This window comes from Orcinus orca, chromosome 3 (assembly GCF_937001465.1).
Source record: "Orcinus orca chromosome 3, mOrcOrc1.1, whole genome shotgun sequence".
NCBI classification, from domain to species: Eukaryota; Metazoa; Chordata; class Mammalia; order Artiodactyla; family Delphinidae; genus Orcinus; species Orcinus orca.
Window position 1 is genome coordinate 96,713,214 of NC_064561.1, and position 18,677 is coordinate 96,731,890.

At 36.4% G+C, this 18,677-nt stretch overlaps 1 protein-coding gene across 17 annotated transcripts in view; it reads right to left on the reverse strand.

The window, feature by feature from the left end:
- The window catches only part of FER (FER tyrosine kinase), a 622,960-nt gene that overhangs the window by 366,955 nt on the left and 237,328 nt on the right, over positions 1–18,677 (reverse strand). Inside the window, exon 2 of one of the 17 annotated variants that reach the window (XM_033423753.2) lies at positions 1,138–1,204. The exons of the other annotated variants lie outside the window; for them this stretch is intronic. The gene's annotated coding sequence lies outside the window, so the exon portion shown is untranslated. The remainder of the gene's footprint in view (positions 1–1,137; positions 1,205–18,677) is intronic. 17 annotated transcript variants of the gene reach the window in all.

Below are 18,677 nucleotides of genomic sequence, written 5' to 3' on the forward strand. Positions count from 1 at the left end.
GAGCAAATATGTGTTAGATAGCGTTGTTTAGTCGTGAGTTATAGTACTGCTAGCTGTGAATTCAGTGTTAATGAGTCAACAATATATATTAAAGAAGGTGTCTTTAAACAGAAACACACAAAAAACAAACTGATGTATTGATCAACTGTCGAAAATGTTGTGACCCTGCTTAAAGGGATCTAATCCCTTATGTTATGCTCACCAGGGGCAATGATTCAGTAATCAGCTAATGCTAATTTAGTATTCACAGTGACTTTTTAGAATATAACGACCATAAATAACAAGAATCAATTGTACATGTATCCAGAATTTGCCCGTTTCTCACCACCTCTGCTGCTACCACCCAGGTCCAAGCCAGCATGAATCCTTGCCTGTATTACTCCAATAGCCTAGAAGTAATCTTACTTACATCCTTCCCCAACCACTCATATGATTCTCAACAAAGCTACCAGAATTATCCTGCTAAAATGTAAGTTCATGTCATTCCTTTGCTCAAACCCTCCAATGGTTTTCCACCTTACTCAGAGTAAAAGTCCAAGGGTTTTAAAAGAACCAGCAAGATCCAGGGTAAGCTGTGCCTCCCGTACCACCCACCATCATTCTTCCTCTCTGACCTCATCTCATACCTCCACAACTTTCCTTTATCAGTCCCTCAGTTCCAGCCACACAGGTGTCTATACCACTCCTCAAATATGTCACACATGATCCCATCTCAATGACTTTGCTTTGGCTTTTCCCTCTACCTGGAGTACTCTTTGCCCCAGGTAATCACATGCTTCACTTCCTCACTTGTTTCACTCTTCATTTAAATGTCTTTCTCCATGACAACTAACCTGATCATCTGCTCAACATCCTATCTACCTACCATGTTTTCTCCACTTTACCTTTTACCACCTAACATACTATATGTTTCATTTATTTATTTTACTAATTAGCTATCTTCTGCTCTAAAATGTAAGCTCAAGGACGCAGGGATTTCCATGTGTTCTGTTATCTACAAGATCAGTTATGCAAATAACAGTGCCTGGCACATAACAAGAAAATGCACAAATTAATATAGTTCTTACTTTAAAAAAATAAATTTAAACTTAAATAATTTTTTTAAAATTAGAAGTTATAGAAAGATTACAATTTTACCTTCTGCATCTGTTTATATCATCTTTCTAGTAATCAAGTCCAAAACTAATATTGTTAAGGAGCTCACCTATAAAATATAGAGGAAAATCAGCAAAAGGACATAACTTCTCTTAATCTCATTGTATATGAAACTTAGCTTTGTTTACTTAATAAAACTAAGCAAAATAGGGACAAACCATATTATTGAACTTTCATATTATTTTTAGGACGTTATCTGCAGAATATAAATTAATCATGTAGCATATTCCATCCCACATAACATCTCAGCATCTGATACAAATATTACAGCTGTCACTCTAATTTCTGCAGCTTTAACCCAATGTAAATTAGACTAATAACTAAGAGCGCCATTACTCTTTATGACCTTGTAAAGGTCCTATCATATTAAGCTCCATGCAGTGAAAAGCATTCATGCCATAAATTAGCTGCTGAAAGATCATGTATTAATAAGTAGGTCCAAAAAAGACAAATCCTCCCACTTTCAGGTCATTTCAACAAAACTGATAACCAATAAACATAGCCTGAACTCTACTTTGGTCTTTAGTAGGTCATGTATCCAAAATGCATTTCTTTCATATGCTGAACTGAGAGGTGAATTTGAATTTCGGAGTACTTTTCTAGAGGACCTCCATGCATCATCCATACATGATTATGATTTTTTAAAATCTCCAAGATTTGGTGATTATCAAATAAGAAAGCCAGTTGCCATTCTTAGTGGACTCAAAATAAGGAAATCAACTAAAAGAGCCTTTTCCAAGTTTTATTCATTTTTTAAATTTAGATTTCTTTAAACATAAATTTAACCATCTGTCTCAAGTCTGGACTCAATTCAAACTGGTTTTCATATTAAAGTACTCTAAAGAGAAAACTCAATGGATCCAATCAATTTTAATTGGCTATAAAATATCACAGAACTATTCATAATACATGAAGAGGCAATTTAAGAAAATCTACTTCCCAATTAGAGAAAAATTTACTTTTGAATGAGTCTTCCAACTAATTCCCCACAGTTCTAGCAGTAGGTACCCTCTTACTATGTCTGCTTAGGGTAAGTGAGGGCGTGTAAATAATCAGGGATATTACCAATCCTTTAGCATTCTTCTTTGTTTCTCATAGAGAAAAAAGAATTTGAAAAGGAGTTTGTTCCTCTGCTCCTGTTATAAAAGGGGTGAAGAGAGCTCCTTTCAAACTTCTCTAGCCTGACTGGTACGGGCATGTACAATGGGGAAGAGCTCATCCTATCTTATTTCTTTCCTGAATATGATGTGCAATAAAGCAGAAGCATTCAAACTTCTACCCATGTAAGAGAAGCCACACAAATGTCTTTGTGGGTATTTTGAAGCTTGGTAAATGTAAAACCATAGTTTTATGGTTCCCTGGTGGCACAGTGGTTGAGAGTCCACCTGCCGATGCAGGGGACACGGGTTCGTGCCCCAGTCTGGCAAGATCCCACATGCTGCGGAGCGGCTAGGCCTGTGAGCCATGGCCACTGAGCCTACGCGTCCCGAGCCTGTGCTCTGCAACGGGAGAGGCCACAACAGTGAGAGGCCCGCGTATCGCAAAAAAAAAAAAAAAAAAAAAAAAAACCATAGTGTAATTCTAGCCATCAGAATACATAGCTGTGAAGCAATTGTTTTGACCATCTTTTCTAATATTTCAATATATCTTCAAGGAAACTAAAAAACTTCAAACCAAAATCATATTTAAATTCACTTAATTCAATACCACCTGGTTCAATATGCTATTCCTTATTTTTTATAAAATTAGGATACACTTACTCTTAAAAAATACTTTTTAACTTTAGAAAAAGGTACTACATGGTAATATGAAGAAGGATGTGCATATAAGTATATAGGTAAACCTGATGTATATTTTCTACAACATAAACAAGTGGGGATTGACCAGAGAGCAGAAGCAAAAAGAACTACAATCCTGCAGCCTGTGGAATGAAAACCACATTCACAGAAAGACAGATTAAACTAAAAACGCAGAGGACTATGTACCAGATTAAGGAACAAGATAAAACACCAGAAAAACATCTAAATGAATGGACATAGGCAACCTTCCAGAAAAATAATTCAGAATAATGATAGTGAAAATGATCCAGGACCTCGGAAAAAGAATGGAGGAAAAGATCAAGATGATGCAAGAAATGTTTAACAAAGACATAGAAGAATTAAAGAATAAACAAACATAGATGAACAATACAATAACTGAAATGAAAAATACACAGAAGGAATCAATAGCAGAAAAACTGAGGCAGAAGAAAGGATAAGTGAAGTGGAAGACAAAATGGTGGAAATCACTGCCATCAAACAGAATAAAGAAAAAAGAATGAAAAGAAATGAAGACAGCCTAAGACACCTGTTGGACAACATTAAATGCAGCACTTGAGACCTCGGGACACATATAGACTGAAAGTGAGGGGATGGAAAAAGATACTCCATGCAAATAGAAATCAAAAGAAAGCTGGAGTAGCAATAAACATATTAGATAAAATAGACTTTAAAATAAACAATGTTAAAAGAGACAAGGAAGGACACTACACAATGATCAAGGGATAAATCCAAGAAGAACATATAAGAATTATAAATATTTATGCACCTAACATAGGAGCACCACAATACATAAGGCAACTGCTAACAGCTATAAAAGAGGAAATCAACAGTAACACAATAATAATTGGGGACTTAAACACTGCACTTACACCAATGGACAGATCATCCAGACAGAAAATTAATAAGGAAACACAAGATTTAAACGACGCAATAGACCACATAGATTTATATAGGATATTTATAGGACATTCCATCCGAAAACTGCAGATTACACTTTCTTCTCAAGTGCACACAGAACATTCTAAATGACAGATCACATCTTGGGTCACAAATCAAGCCTTGATAAACTCAAAAAAAATGAAATCATATCAAGCATCTTTTCCAACCATAATGCTATGAGATTAGAAATCAATTACAGGGAAAAAAATGTAAAAAACACAAACACATATAGGCTAAACAATATGATACTAAATAAGCAAGAGATCATTGAAAAATCAAAGAGGAAATCAAAAAATACCTAGAGACAAATGACAATGAAAACACGACGATCCAACACCTATGGGATGCAGCAAAAGCAGTTCTAAGAGGGAAGTTCATAGCAATACAATCCGACCTCAAGAAACAAGAAAAATCTTAAATAAACAATCTAACCTTACACTTAAAGGAACTAGAGAAAGAAGAACAAACAAAACCCAAATGCTGTAGAAGGAAAGAAATCATAAAGATCAGAGCAGAAATAAATGAAATAGAAACAAAGAATACAATAGCAAAGATCAGTAATACTAAAAGCTGGCTCTTTGAGAAGATAAACACAGTTGGTAAACCTTTAGCCACACTCATCAAGAGGGAGAGGACTCAAATCAATAAAATTACAAATGAAAAAGGAAAAGTTACAATGGACACTGAAGAAATACAAAGCATCGTAAGAGACTACTACCAGCAACTCTAAGCCAATAAAATGGACAACCTGGAAGAAATGGACAAATTCTTAGAAAGGTATAACCTTCCAAGACTGAACCAGGTAGAAATAGAAAATATCAACAGACCAATCACAAGCACTGAAATTGAAACTGTGATTAAAAATCTTCCAACAAACAAAAGTCCAAGACCAGATGGCTTCAGAGGTGAATTCTACCAAACATTTAAAGAAAAACTAACACCTATCCTTCTCAAACTCTTCCAAAACTTTGCAGAGGAAGGAACACTCCCAAACTCATTCTATGAGGCCACCATCACCCTGATTCCAAAACCAGACAAGGATACTGCAAAAAAAAAAAAAATTACAGACCAATAGCACAGAAGAATATAGATGCAAAAATCCGCAACAAAATGCCAGCAAGCAGAATCCAGCAAAACATTAAAAGGATCATACACCATGATCAAGGGAGATTTACCCCAGGGATGCAAGGATTTTCAGTATACACAGATCAATCAATGTGATACACCATATTAACAAACTGAAGAAGAAAAACCATATGATCATCTCAATAGATGCAGAAAAAGCTTTTGACAAAATTCAACACCCATTAATGATAAAAACTTTCCAGAAAATGGGCATAGAGGGAACCTACCTCAACATAATAAAGGCCATATAAGACAAACCCACAGCCAACATCATTCTCAATGGTGAAAAACTGAAACCATTTCCACTAAGAACAGGAACAAGACAAGGTTTCCCACTCTCACCACTATTATTCAACATAGTTTTGGAAATTTTAGCCACAGCAATCAGAGTAGAAAAAGAAATAAAAGGAATATAAATTGGAAAAGAAGAAGTAAAATTGTCACTGCTTGCAGATGACATGATGCTATACATAGAAAATCCTAAAGATGCTACCAGAAAACTACTAGAGCTAATCAATGAATTTGGTAAAGTAGCCAGATACCAAATTAATGCACAGAAATCTCAGGCATTCCTATACACTGATGATGAAAAATCTGAAAGAGAAATTAAGGAAACAATCCCATTCACCATTGTAACTAAAAGAATAAAATACCTAGGAGTAAACCTACCTAAGGAGGTAAAAGACCTGTAGTCACAAAACTAGAAGACACTGATGAAAGAAGTCAAAGGTGACACAAACAGATGGAGAGATATACTATGTTCTCGGATTGGAAGAATCAACATTGTGAAAATAACTATACTTCCCAAAGCAATCTACAGATTCAATGCAATCCCTATCAAATTACCAGTGGCAAGTTTACAGAACTAGAACAAAAAATCTTAAAATCAGTATGGAGACACAAAAGACCTCGAATAGCCAAAGCAATCTTGAGGGAAAAAAATGGAGCTGGAGAAATCAGACTCCCTGACTTCAGACTATACTACAAAGCTATGGTAATCAAGACAATATGGTACTGGCACAAAACCAGAAATACAGATCAATGGACCAGGATATAAAGCCCAGAGATAAACCCACGCACCTATGGTCCACTAATTTATGACAAAGGAGGCAAGGATATACAATGGAGAAAAGACAGCCTGTTCAATAAGTGGTGCTGGGAAAACTGGACAGCTACATGTAAAAGAATGAAATTAGAACACTCACTAACACCATACACAAAAATAAACTCAAAATGGATTCGAGACCTAAATGTAAGACTGGACACTATAAAACTCTTAGAGGAAAACATAGGAAGAACACTCTTTGACATAAATCACAGCAAGATCTTTTTTGATCCACCTCCTACAGTAATGGAAATAAAAACAAAAATAAACAAATAGGAACCTAATGGAACTTCAAAGCTTTTGCAGAGCAAACTATAAACAAGACGAAAAGACAACCTTCAGAATAGGAGAAAATATTTGCAAACAAATCAACGGACAAAGGAGTAATCTCCAAAATATACAAGCAGCTCATGCAGCTCAATATTAAAAAAACAAACAACCCAATCAAAAAATGAGCAGAAGAGCTAAATAGACATTTCTCCAAAGAAGACATACAGATAGCCAAGAGGCACATGAGAAGCTGCTCACCATCTTATTAGAGAAATACAAATCAAAACTACAATGAGGTATCATCTCACACCAGTTAGAATGGGCATCATTAGAAAATCCACAAACAACAAATGTTAGAGAGGGTGTGGAGAAAAGGGAGCCCTCTTGCACTGTTGGTGGGAATGTAAATTGGTACAGCCACTATGGAAAACAGTATGGAGGTTCCTTTAAAAACTAAAAATAGAATTATCATATGAGCCAGCAATCCCACTAGTGGGCATATGCCCAGAGAAAACCATAATTCAAAAAGACACATGCACCTCAATGTTCATTGCAGCACTATATATAATAGCCAGGTCACAGAAGCAACCTAAACACTCATCGACAGATGAATGGATAAAGAAGACATGGTACGTATATACAATGGAATATTCCTCAGCCATAAAAAGGAACAAAATTGCGTTATTTGTAGAGACGTGGATGGACCTAGAGACTGTCATACAGAGTGAAGTATGTCAGAATGAAAAAAACAAATATCATATATTAATGCAAATATGTGGAATCTAGAAAAATCGTACAGGTGAACCGGTTTGCAAGGTAGAAATAGAGACACCGATGTAGAGAACAAACGTATGGACACCAAGGGGGGGGGAAGTCGGGGGGGGAATGAATTGGGGGGAAAAAAAGTGGAGATTACAGAGAACCAAAAAGAAATCTGGGAGTGAATAAACTCATAACAACTTTCAGAACAAATGAAGAAAGACGATGAAGTCCACTAAGACTGTAAAACTTAGGTTAATGTGTTAAGTAGACACATGAAAGATTTAAGAAAAGACCCACATCATAATTATCCAGGCAAAATCTATAATGTCTAAAATGAAAAATATACTACATGAGATTAAAGGCAGATTAGACACTGCAGGAAACAAGATTAGTAAAAGTGTAGATACAATCATAGAAACTAACCAAAATGAAACAGAAAGCTAAAAAGACAAGGGGAAAAAATAAACAGACCATCAGTTGGCTGTGAGGCAAATACAAACAGCCGAATATACATGTAACTGGAGTCTCCAAAGGACAGCAGAAAGAGAGACGTAGACAGAAAATATACATGAAGAAATAACGGCTGAAAGTTTTCCAAATTTGATGAAAATTATAAACTCTCAGATGTAAGAAGCTCAACAAACACAAGGAGAAAAAAAACTTACAGGAACGCACATCATAATCAAATTGCTCAAAATCAACAATAAAAAGGAAATCCTAAAAGCTGCCAAAGGGATATAAAACATGCAGAGCAACAAAGAAAAGTATTAGAACAGATTTCTCCTTGACATGGCAAAAGGGCAACATCTTTAAAGACCCAACAGGGAAAAAAATACCTGCTAAAAGAAAATTCTACATCCTACAAAAATATATTTCAAAATCAAAGGTGAAATTAAAACTTTTTCAGATGTACAAAAGCTGAAAGAACTTACTACGTGTAGACTTACATTACAAGAAATGTTAAAGTAAGTCATTCAGGCAAAAGTAAAATGATACCAGATGGAATAAAGAATGCTAGGAAAGATAACTACATGGATAAACATATAAGATGTTTTATTATAATTTTAAAGATACTTGACTAAACAACAATATTAACAATATAGTACAAAGTTAAAAACATATGCAAAAGTAAAATATATCACAACAATAGCACAAATATAGGAAGACTATATACCAGTGTAAGGTTTCCTTATTATACACAAGGTGATATAACATCACTTGAAGGTATACTATGGTAAATCAAAGATAAAATAACAAAAGAAAAAGTTACAGCTAATAAGACTAATAAAGGAGAATAAACAAAAGAAAAAACAATAAACAAAAGAAAAAGTTACAGCTAATAAAGGAGATAAATGGGAATCTTAATAAATTTTTTTCAATTATTCCAAAAGGAGGCAGAAAAAAGGAAAAGGAGAATAAAGGACTGATGAAACAAAGAGGAAAAAAAAACTGCAAGATGACAGATTTAAACCTAACATTGTCAAAATCAATCACATTATAGTCTAACTATCCCAGTTAAAATGTAAAGATTATCAAGATAAAAAAGCAAGACCTAATTATATGCTGCTTATAAGAAATGCACGTCAACTATATAAAGACTAAAAAATGTTGAAGTAAAAGGATGATAAAAAGATATATCATGTAAACACTAATCGAAGTATCTAATATTAATATCAGATAGAAAGATAACACAGCAAAGAATACTACCAGGGATAATAAAGGTCATTTCATATGACAAAAGAGTCAGGGCATCAAGAGGATACAACAATCATGACTACTTTTACACCCAATAACTAGAGTTTCAAAATACATTAAGCAAAAAACTGACAAAACTATGAGAAGAAATAGACAAATCTACAATTACAGTGGGAGATTTCAATTGCCCCCTCTCAACAATTGATGGAACAAGTAGACAGAAAATCAGTAACAACCTAAAAACTTTTAATAACACTATTAACCAACTGGCCCAAGATAGCAATATAGACCACTGCAACCAACAACAGCAGAATACATATTCTTATCAAGTGCACATGAAGCATTTACCAAGGTAAACCATACTATGGGCCATATAACATGCATTCATAAATGTAAAAGGAATAAAGTCACAAAAAGAATATTCTCAGACTAAATGAAATTAAATTATAAATGAAAAATAGACTTTTTTTAATGTCAAATCTTTAGGAAACCAAATACATTTCTAAATAACCTATGTATCAAAGAAAAAAAAAAAGCCAAAAGGAAATACTTTAAGTATTTTGAACTGAAGAAAAATGAAGACACAATACATACAAATGTATGGAATATTGCTAAAACAGTCCTTAGGGAAATTCATAGCACTAATGCCTACATAAGAAAAGAAGATAGTTCTCAAATCAATGGTCTTAGTTAGCTTCCAGATTAAAAAAGAGAAAAAATAGAAAAACTGGTGCAAACTAAGCCTAAAGCAAGCAGAAGAAACAAAAAAACAAAGATTAGAGCATAAATCAATTAAATAGAAAGCAGAAAAATAGAAAGAAAATAAAGCCTAAAGCCAATCTTTGAGAAGATTAATAAAATTGATAAACCTCTAGCCAAAATGATTAGGGATAAAAGAGAAGACACAAAGTACCAATAACAAAAATGAGAAAGAAAATATCACCACAGATTCTACAAATATAAAAAGGTGGATAAGGAAGTATTCTGAACACCTTAGTACCAATAAATTAAACAAATGAAATGGACAATTCCTTGAAAGATACAACCTACTAAAACTCAAAGAAAAAGATAAACTGAATAGCCTATATGAATTAAAGAAATTGAAGTTATAGTTTAAAAATCTTAGCAAAAGAGAAAAAAATAAAGCAAGCAGACGCAGATGGCTTCACAAGTGAATTCTGCTAATATTTAAGAAATATTATAAATTGAACACAAACATTACTAAGAGGGGGCAATCATAGAGAGGACAGTATTATCCTTATACAAAAATGAGACAAAGTTATTAAAAGAAACAGACATATTTGAAAATCCATAAAAACTTAGCCAACCATATCAAACAACATAAAAAATAATAATACATCATAACCAAGAGGAGTTTATTCCAGGAATGTGAAGATGGTATAATAGTTTTAAAATGTGAAAATCAATCAAAATAATTCACCATATCAAGGTAAAAGAAGAAAAAAAATATCCATCTCCACAGATATGGCAAAAGCATTTGACAAAATCTAACATCCATTCTTAAGCAGGAATAAAAAGGAACTTCTTCAACCCGATAAAAGGAAAAACGTTTGAAAAACTACAGTTAACTTCATATTTATGATGAAAGTCTTTCCCCTAAGATCAGGGACAAGACAAACATGTTTGGTCTTTCTACGTCTGTTCAACACTATACTGAAGGGTCTAGCTAGGGCAAAGAGGCAAGAAAAAGGAAAAAAAATAAGACATCCAGATTGAAAAGGAAAAGGAAAACTATCTTTGTTCATAGACAATATGATCTTATAGGAGTTCTTTTGAGAAGTCATCTACTCTTTCTGATGATGAGGTGATGGCAAATGTTTCCATTTACGGCCATTATGTCAGAACCTTAGTTTGCATACAAGCTTTATGGATTCACAAAATTGTTTTATGGCAAACTTAACAATGTGCTTAACCAACTAAAAGTATTCAGAACTTAATATGCTATAGGAAAGTAAAACCTGTGTATATTGCATCCAAGAACTTATTATTCCATGCTCTAATGAAACACTCTAGTAACTTCAGCTAAATAGGCTAAAATTATTTTGGTTGTTCTCAGCATACATGTTATAAATAATAATCAATAGACTAATATCCAATTAGTCCAAGTCAATTTAAGACAAACATTTGTTCCCTTGACACAGCATAGAGCAAAATGACTTTGATATTTAGCGTATATTATTCAATACCAAAAAATTTAACTAAAATGGTGCTATATTCATATTACAAATGAATGTTATATTTTACATTAGACAACATAAATCAGTGTTCCTTTGAATATAAATTCTAACATTGAAAATTTAACGTATTTTGTGTAACCCATACAGCAGGGATCAGGAATTTGGAATTTCAGTATTAACCCAGGCCTCCAGCTGATCTGCTACTGCTGCTGAACCTCCATTTCCAGTAACTGAACCCTTGATGCCAAACCAATTCTTTTTTTTTCATATATTATTACCCTTTTTTTTTCTTTAACATCTTTATTGGAGTATAATTGCTTTACAATGGTGTGTTAGTTTCTGCTTTATAACAAAGTGAATCAGTTATACATATACACATGTTCCCATATATCTTCCCTTTTGCGTCTCCCTCGCTCCCACCCTCCCTATCCCACCTCTCTAGGTGGTCACAAAGCACCGAGCTGATCTCCCTATGCTATGAGGCTGCTTCCCACTAGCTATCTATTCTACGTTTGGTAGTGTATATATGTCCATGCCACTCTCTCACTTTGTCAGAGCCTACCCTTCCCCTCCCCACATCCTCAAGTCCATTCTTTAGTAGGTCTGCCTCTCCATTCCCATCTTACCCCTAGGTTCTTTATGACCTTTTTTTTTTTCCTTAGATTCCATATATATGTGCTAGCATACTGTATATGTTTTTCTCTTTCTGACTTACTTCACTCTGTATGACAGACTCTAGGTCCATGCAACTCACTACAAATAACTCAATTTCGTTTCTTTTCATGGCTGAGTAATATTCCATTGTATATACATGCCACATCTTCTTTATCCATTCATCCAATGATGAACATTTAGGTTGCTTCCATGTCCTGGCTATTGTAAATAGAGCTGCAATGAACATTTTGGTATATGACTTTTTTGAATTATGGTTTTCTCATGTTATATGACCAGTAGTGGGATTGCTGGGTCATATGGTAGTTCTATTTTTAGGTTTTTAAGGAACCTCCATACTGTTCTACATAGTGGCTGTATCAATTTACATTCCCACCAACAGTGCAAGAGGGTTCCCTTTTCTCCACACCCTCTCCAGCATTTATTGTTTGAAGATTTTTTGATAATGGCCATTCTGACTGGTGTGAGATGATATCTCATTGTAGTTTTCATTTGCATTTCTCTAATGATTAATGATGCTGAGCATTCTTTGATGTGTTTGCTGGTAATCTCTGTATCTTCTTTGGAGAAATGTCTATTTAGGTCTTCTGCCCATTTTTGGATTGGGTTGTTTGTTTTTTTGTTATTGAGCTCCATGAGCTGCTTGCAAATTGTGGAGATTAACCCTTTGTCAATTGCTTCATTTGCAACTATTTTCTCCCATTCTGGAGGTTGTCTTTTGGTCTTGTTTATGGTTTCCTTTGCTGTGCAAAAGCTTTTAAGTTTCATTAGGACCCATTTGTTTATTTTTGTTTTTACTTCCATTTCTCTAGGAGGTGGGTCAAAAAGGAGCTTGCTGTGATTTATGGCATAGAGTGTTTTGCCTATGTTTTCCTCTAAGAGTTTCATAGTTTCTGGCCCTACATTTAGGTCTTTAATCCATTTTGAAATTATTTTTCTGTATGGTGTTAGGGAATGTTCTAATCTCATACTTTTACATGTACGTGTCCAGTTTTCCCAGCATCACTTATTGAAGAGGCTGTCTTTTCTCCACTGTATATTCTTGCCTCCTTTATCAAAGATAAGGTGACCATATGTGCATGGGTTTATCTCTGGGCTTTCTATCCTGTTCCATTGATCTATATTTCTGTTTTTGTGCCAGTACCATACTGCCTTGATTACTGTACCTTTGCAATATAGTCTGATGTCAGGGAGCCTAATTCCTCGAGCTCCATTTTTTGTTCTCCAGATTTCTTTGGCTATTCGGGGGTCTTCTGCGTTTCCATACAAATTGTGAATTTTTTTCTTCTAGTTCTGTGAAAAATGCCAGTGGTACTTTGATAGGGATTGCATTGAATCTGTAGATTGCTTTGGGTAGTAGAGTCATTTTCACAATGTTGATTCTTCCAATCCAAGAACATGGTATATCTCTCCATCTATGTGTATCATCTTTAACTCCTTTCATCAGTGTCTTATAATTTTCTGCATACTGGTCTTTTGTCTCCTTAAGTAGGTTTATTCCTAGATACTTTATTCTTTTTGTTGCAATGGTAAATGGGAGTGTTTTCTTGATTTCACTTTCAGATTTTTCATCATTAGTGTATAGGAATGCCAGAGATTTCTGTGCATTAATTTTGTATCCTGCTACTTTACCAAATTTAAGTTTTCTGGTAGCATTGTTAGGATTCTCTATGTATAGTATCATGTCATCTGCAAACAGTGACAGCTTTACTTCTTCTTTTCCGATTTGGATTCCTCTTATTTCCTTTTCTTCTCTGATTGCTGTGGCTAAAATTCCAAAACTATGTTGAATAAGAGTGGTGAGAGTGGGCAATCTTGTCTTGTTCCTGATCTTAGTGGAAATGCTTTCAGTTTTACACCATTGAGGACGATGTAGGCTGTGGGTTTGTCATATATGGCCTTTATTATGTTGAGGAAAGTTCCCTCTGTGCCTACTTTCTGCAGGGCTTTTTATCATAAATGGGTGTTGAATTCTGTCGAAAGCTTTCTCTGCATCTATTGAGATGATCATATGTTTTTTCTCCTTCAATTTGTTAACATGGTGTATCACGTTGATTGATTTGTGTATATTGAAGAATCCTTGCATTACTGAAAGAAACCCCACTTGATCATGGTGTATGATCCTTTTAATGTGCCGTTGGATTCTCTTTGCTAGTATTTTGCTGAGGATTTTTGCATCTATGTTCATCAGTGATATTGGCCTGTAGTTTTCTTTCTTTGTGACATCTTTATCTGGTTTTGGTATCAGGGTGAAGGTGGCCTCGCACAATGAGTTTGGGAGTGTTCCTCCCTCTGCTATATTTTGGAAGAGTTTGAGAAGGATAGGTGTTAGCTCTTCTCTAAATGTTTGATAGAATTCGCCTGTGAAGCCATCTGGTCCTGGGCTTTTCTTTGTTGGAAGATTTTTAATCAGAGTTTCAATTTCAGTGCTTGTGATTGGTCTGTTCATATTTTCTATTTCTTCCTGATTCAGTCTTGGCAGGTTGTGCATTTCTAAGAATTTGTCCATTTCTTCCAGGTTGTCCATTTTATTGGCATAGAGCTGCTTGTAGTAATCTCTCATGATCTTTTGTATTTCTGCAGTGTCAGTTGTTACTTCTCCTTTTTCATTTCTAACTCTATTGATTTGAGTCTTCTCCCTTTTTTTCTTGATGAGTCTGGCTAATGGTTTATCAATTTTGTTTATCTTCTCAAAGAACCAGCTTTTAGTTTTATTGATCTTTGCTATTGTTTCATTTCTTTTTCATTTATTTCTCATCTGATCTTTATTTCATTCCTTCTGATAACTTTTGGGTTTTTTTGTTCTTCTTTCTCTAACTGCTTTAGGTGCAATGTTAGGTTGTTTATTTGAGATGTTTCCTGTTTCTTAAGGTAGGATTGTATTGCTATAAACTTCCATCTTAGAACTGCTTTTGCTGCATCCCATAGGTTTTGCATCATCGTGTCTCCATTGTCATTTTTTTCTAGGTATTTTTTAATTTCCTCTTTGATTTCTTCAGTGATCTCTTGGTTATTAAGTAGTGTATTGTGTAGCCTCCATTTGTTTGTATTTTTTACAGATCATTTCCTGTAATTAATATCTAGTCTCATAGCATTGTGGTCGGAAAAGATACTTGATACAATTTCTATTTTCTGAAATTTACCAAGGCTTGATTTGTGACCCAAGATATGATCTATCCTGGAGAATGTTCCATGAGCACTTGAGAAAAGTGTGCATTCTGTTGTTTTTGGATGGAATGTCCAGTAAATATCTATTAAGTCCATCCTGTTTAATGTATCGTTTAAAGCTTGTGTTTCCTTATTTATCTTCATTTTGGATGATCTGTCCATGGGTGAAAGTGGGGTGTTAAAGTCCCCTACTATGAATGTGTTACTGTCGATTTCTCCTTTTATGGCTGTTAGCATTTGCCTTATGTATTGAGGTGCTCCTATGTTGCGTGCATAATTATTTACAATTGTCATATCTTCTTCTTTGATCGATCTCTTGATCATTATGTAGTGTCCTTCTTTGTCTCTTGTAATAGTCTTTATTTTAAAGTCTATTTCATCTGATATGAGAATTGCTACTCCAGCTTTCTTTTGATTTCCATTTGCATGGAATATCTTTTTCCATCCCCTCACTTTCGGTCTGTATGTTTCTCTAGGTCTGAAGTGGGTCTCTTGCAGATGTCATATATATGGGTCTTGTTTTTGTATCCATTCTGTATCCATTCTTGTTTTTGTAGCCAGTCTGTGTCTTTCGGTGGGAGCCCTTAATCCATTTACATAAAAGGAAATTATCTATATGTATATTCCTATTCCCATTTTCTTAATTGTTTTGTGCTTGTTTTCCTTCTCTTGTGTTTTTTGCCTAGAGAAGGTCCTTCAGCCTTTGCTGTAAAGCTGGTTTGGTGGTGCTGAACTCTGTCAGCTTTTGCTTGTCTGTAAAGGTTTTAATTTCTCCATCAAATCTGAATGAGATCCTTGCTGGGTAAAGTAATCTTGGTTGTAGGTTTTTCTCCTTCATCACTTTAAATATGTCCTGCCACTCCCTTCTGGCTTGCAGAGTTACTGCTGAAAGATCAGCTGTTAACCTTATGGGGACTCCCTTATGTGTTATTTGTTGTTTTTCCCTTGCTGCTTTTAATATGTTTTCTTTGTATTTAATTTTTGATAGTTTGATTAATATGTGTGTTGGTGTGTTTCTCCTTGGATTTATCCTGTATGGGACTCTCTCTGCTTCCTGGACTTGATGAACTGTTTCCTTTCCCATATTATGGAAGCTTTCAACTATAATCTCTTCAAATATTTTCTCAGTCCCTTTCTTTTGCTCTTCTTCTTCTGGGACCCCTATAATTCGAATGTTGGTGCGTTTAATGTTGTCCCAGACGTCTCTGAGACTGTCCTCAGTTCTTTTCATTCTTTTTTCTTCATTCTGCTCTGCAGTAGTTATTTCCACTATTTTATCTTCCAGGTCACTTATCCATTCTTCTGCCTCAGTTTTTCTGCTATTGATCCCATCTAGAGTATTTTTAAATTCACTTATTGTGTTGTTCATCGTTGCTTGTTTCCTCTTTAGTTCTTCTAGGTCCTTGTTAAATGTTTCTTGCATTTTCTCTATTCTATTTCCAAGATTTTGGATCATCTTTACTATCATTATTCTGAATTCTTTTTCAGGTAGACTGCCTATTTCCTCTTCATTTGTTAGGTCTGGTGGGTTTTTACCTTGCTCTTTCATCTGCTGTGTGTTTTTCTGTCTTCTCATCTTGCTTATCTTACTGTGTTTGGAGTCTCCTTTTTGCAGGCTGCAGATTCGTAGTTCCTGTTGTTGTTGTTGTCTGTCCCTAGTGGCTAAGGATGGTTCAGTGGGTTGTGTAGGCTTCCTGGTGGAGGGGACTAGTGCCTGTGTTCTGGTGGATGAGGCTGGGTCTTGTCTTTCTGGTGGGCAGATCCACGTCTGGTGGTGTGTTTTGGGGTGTCTGTGGCCTTATTATGATTTTAGGCAGCCTTTCTGCTAATGGATAGGGTTATGTTCCTGTCTTGCTAGTTGTTTCACGTAGGGTGTCCAGCACTGTAGCTTGCTGGTCGTTGAGTGAAGCTGGGTCTTGGCATTGAGATGGAGATCTCTGGGAGATTTTCGCCATTTGATATTACATGGAACTGGGAGGTCTCTTGTGGACCAGTGTCCTGAAGTTGGCTCTCCCAGCTCAGAGGCACAGCGCTGACTCCTGGCTGGTGCACCAAGAGCCTTTCATCCACACAGCTCAGAATAAAAGGGAGAAAAAGAAGAAAGAAAAGAAAAGAAAAGAAAGAAAGGAGGAAAAAAAGAGGATAAAATAAAATAAAATAAAGATTAAAAAAATAAAGTTATTAAAACAAAAAATAATTATTAAGAAAAAAAAAATTTTTTAAGTTAAAAAAAAAAAACGGACTGACAGAACCCTAGGACAAATGATGAAAGGAAATCTATACAGACAAAATCTCACACAGAAGCATACACATACACACTCACAAAAAGAGGAAAAGGGGAAAAAGTAATATGTCTTGTTCTCAAAGACCACCTCGTCAATTTGGGATGATTAGTTGTCTATTCATATTTTCCACAGATGCAGGGTACATCAAGTTGATTGTGGAGATTTAATCCGCTGCTCCTGAGGCTGCTGAGAGAGATTTCCCTTTCTTTACTTGTACGCACAGCTTTCGGATTTCAGCATTGGATTTGGCCCCGCCTCTGCGTGTAGGTCGCCTGAGGGCTTCTGTTCTTCGCTCAGACAGGATAGGGTTAAAGGAGCAGCTGATTCGGGGGCTCTGGCTCACTCTGGCCGGGGGGAGGGAGGGGAACGGGGCGAGCCTGTGGCGGCAGCGGCCGGCATGACTCTGCCCCAGCCTGAAGCGCGCTGTGCGTTCTCCCGGGGAAGTTGTCCCTGGATCACGGGACCCTTGCAGTGGCGGTCTGCACAGGCTCCCAGGAGGAGAGTTGTGGAGAGTGACCTGTGCTTGCTCACAGGCTTCTTGGTGGCAGCAGCAGCAGCTTTAGCGTCTCATGCCCATCTCTGGTGTCTGCGCTGATAGCCGCGGCTCGCGCCCATCTCTGGAGCTCCTTTAAGCAGCGCTTTTAATCCCCTCTCCTTGCTCACCAGGAAACAAAGAGGGAAGAAAATGTCTCTTTCCTCTTCAGCAGGTCCAGACTTTATCCCAGACTCCCTCCCGGCTAGCCGTGGTGCACTAACCCCTTCAGGCTGTGTTCACGCCGCCAGCCTCTCCCTGCGCTCCGACTAAAGCCCAAGTCTCAGCTCCCAGCCCCACCCGCCCCGGCGGGTGAGCAGACAAGCCTCTCGGGCTGGTGAATGCTGGTCGGCCCCGATCCTCTGTGCAGGAATCTCTCTGCTTTGCCTTCCGCACCCCTGTTGCTGTGCTCTCCTCCGTGGCTCCGAAGCTTTCCCTCTCCGCCACCCACAGTCTCCGCCTGTGAAGGGGCTTCCTAGTGTGTGGAAACCTTTCCTCCTTCACAGCTCCCTCCCACTGGTGCAGGTTCTGTCCCTATTCTTTTGTCTCTGTTTTTTCTTTTCTCTTTTACCCTACCCAGGTATGTGGGGAGTTTCTTGCCTTTTGGGAGTCTGAGGTCTTCTGCCAGCATTCAGTGGGTATTCTATAGGAGCAGTACCATATGTAGATGTATTTCTGATGTATCTGTGGGGAGGAAGGTGATCTCCGCGTCTTACTCTTCTGTCATATTCCTGCTACCTTCCCAAACCAATTCTTGATCAAATCCAGAATTTAACCCTTACTTACTATAGGAGCTATTTCTGGGTCCTATCTCCCCCGAAGCCTTGTCTTCTCAAGCTGGACACTATATATCAGATTGAGTTTTTAAATAGCTTTTCAAAGACCCCCTAATGTCTAAAGCAATGACTCTGAATGCCAGAGCCACAGCTTGGGTATCCACCACCAGTGCTC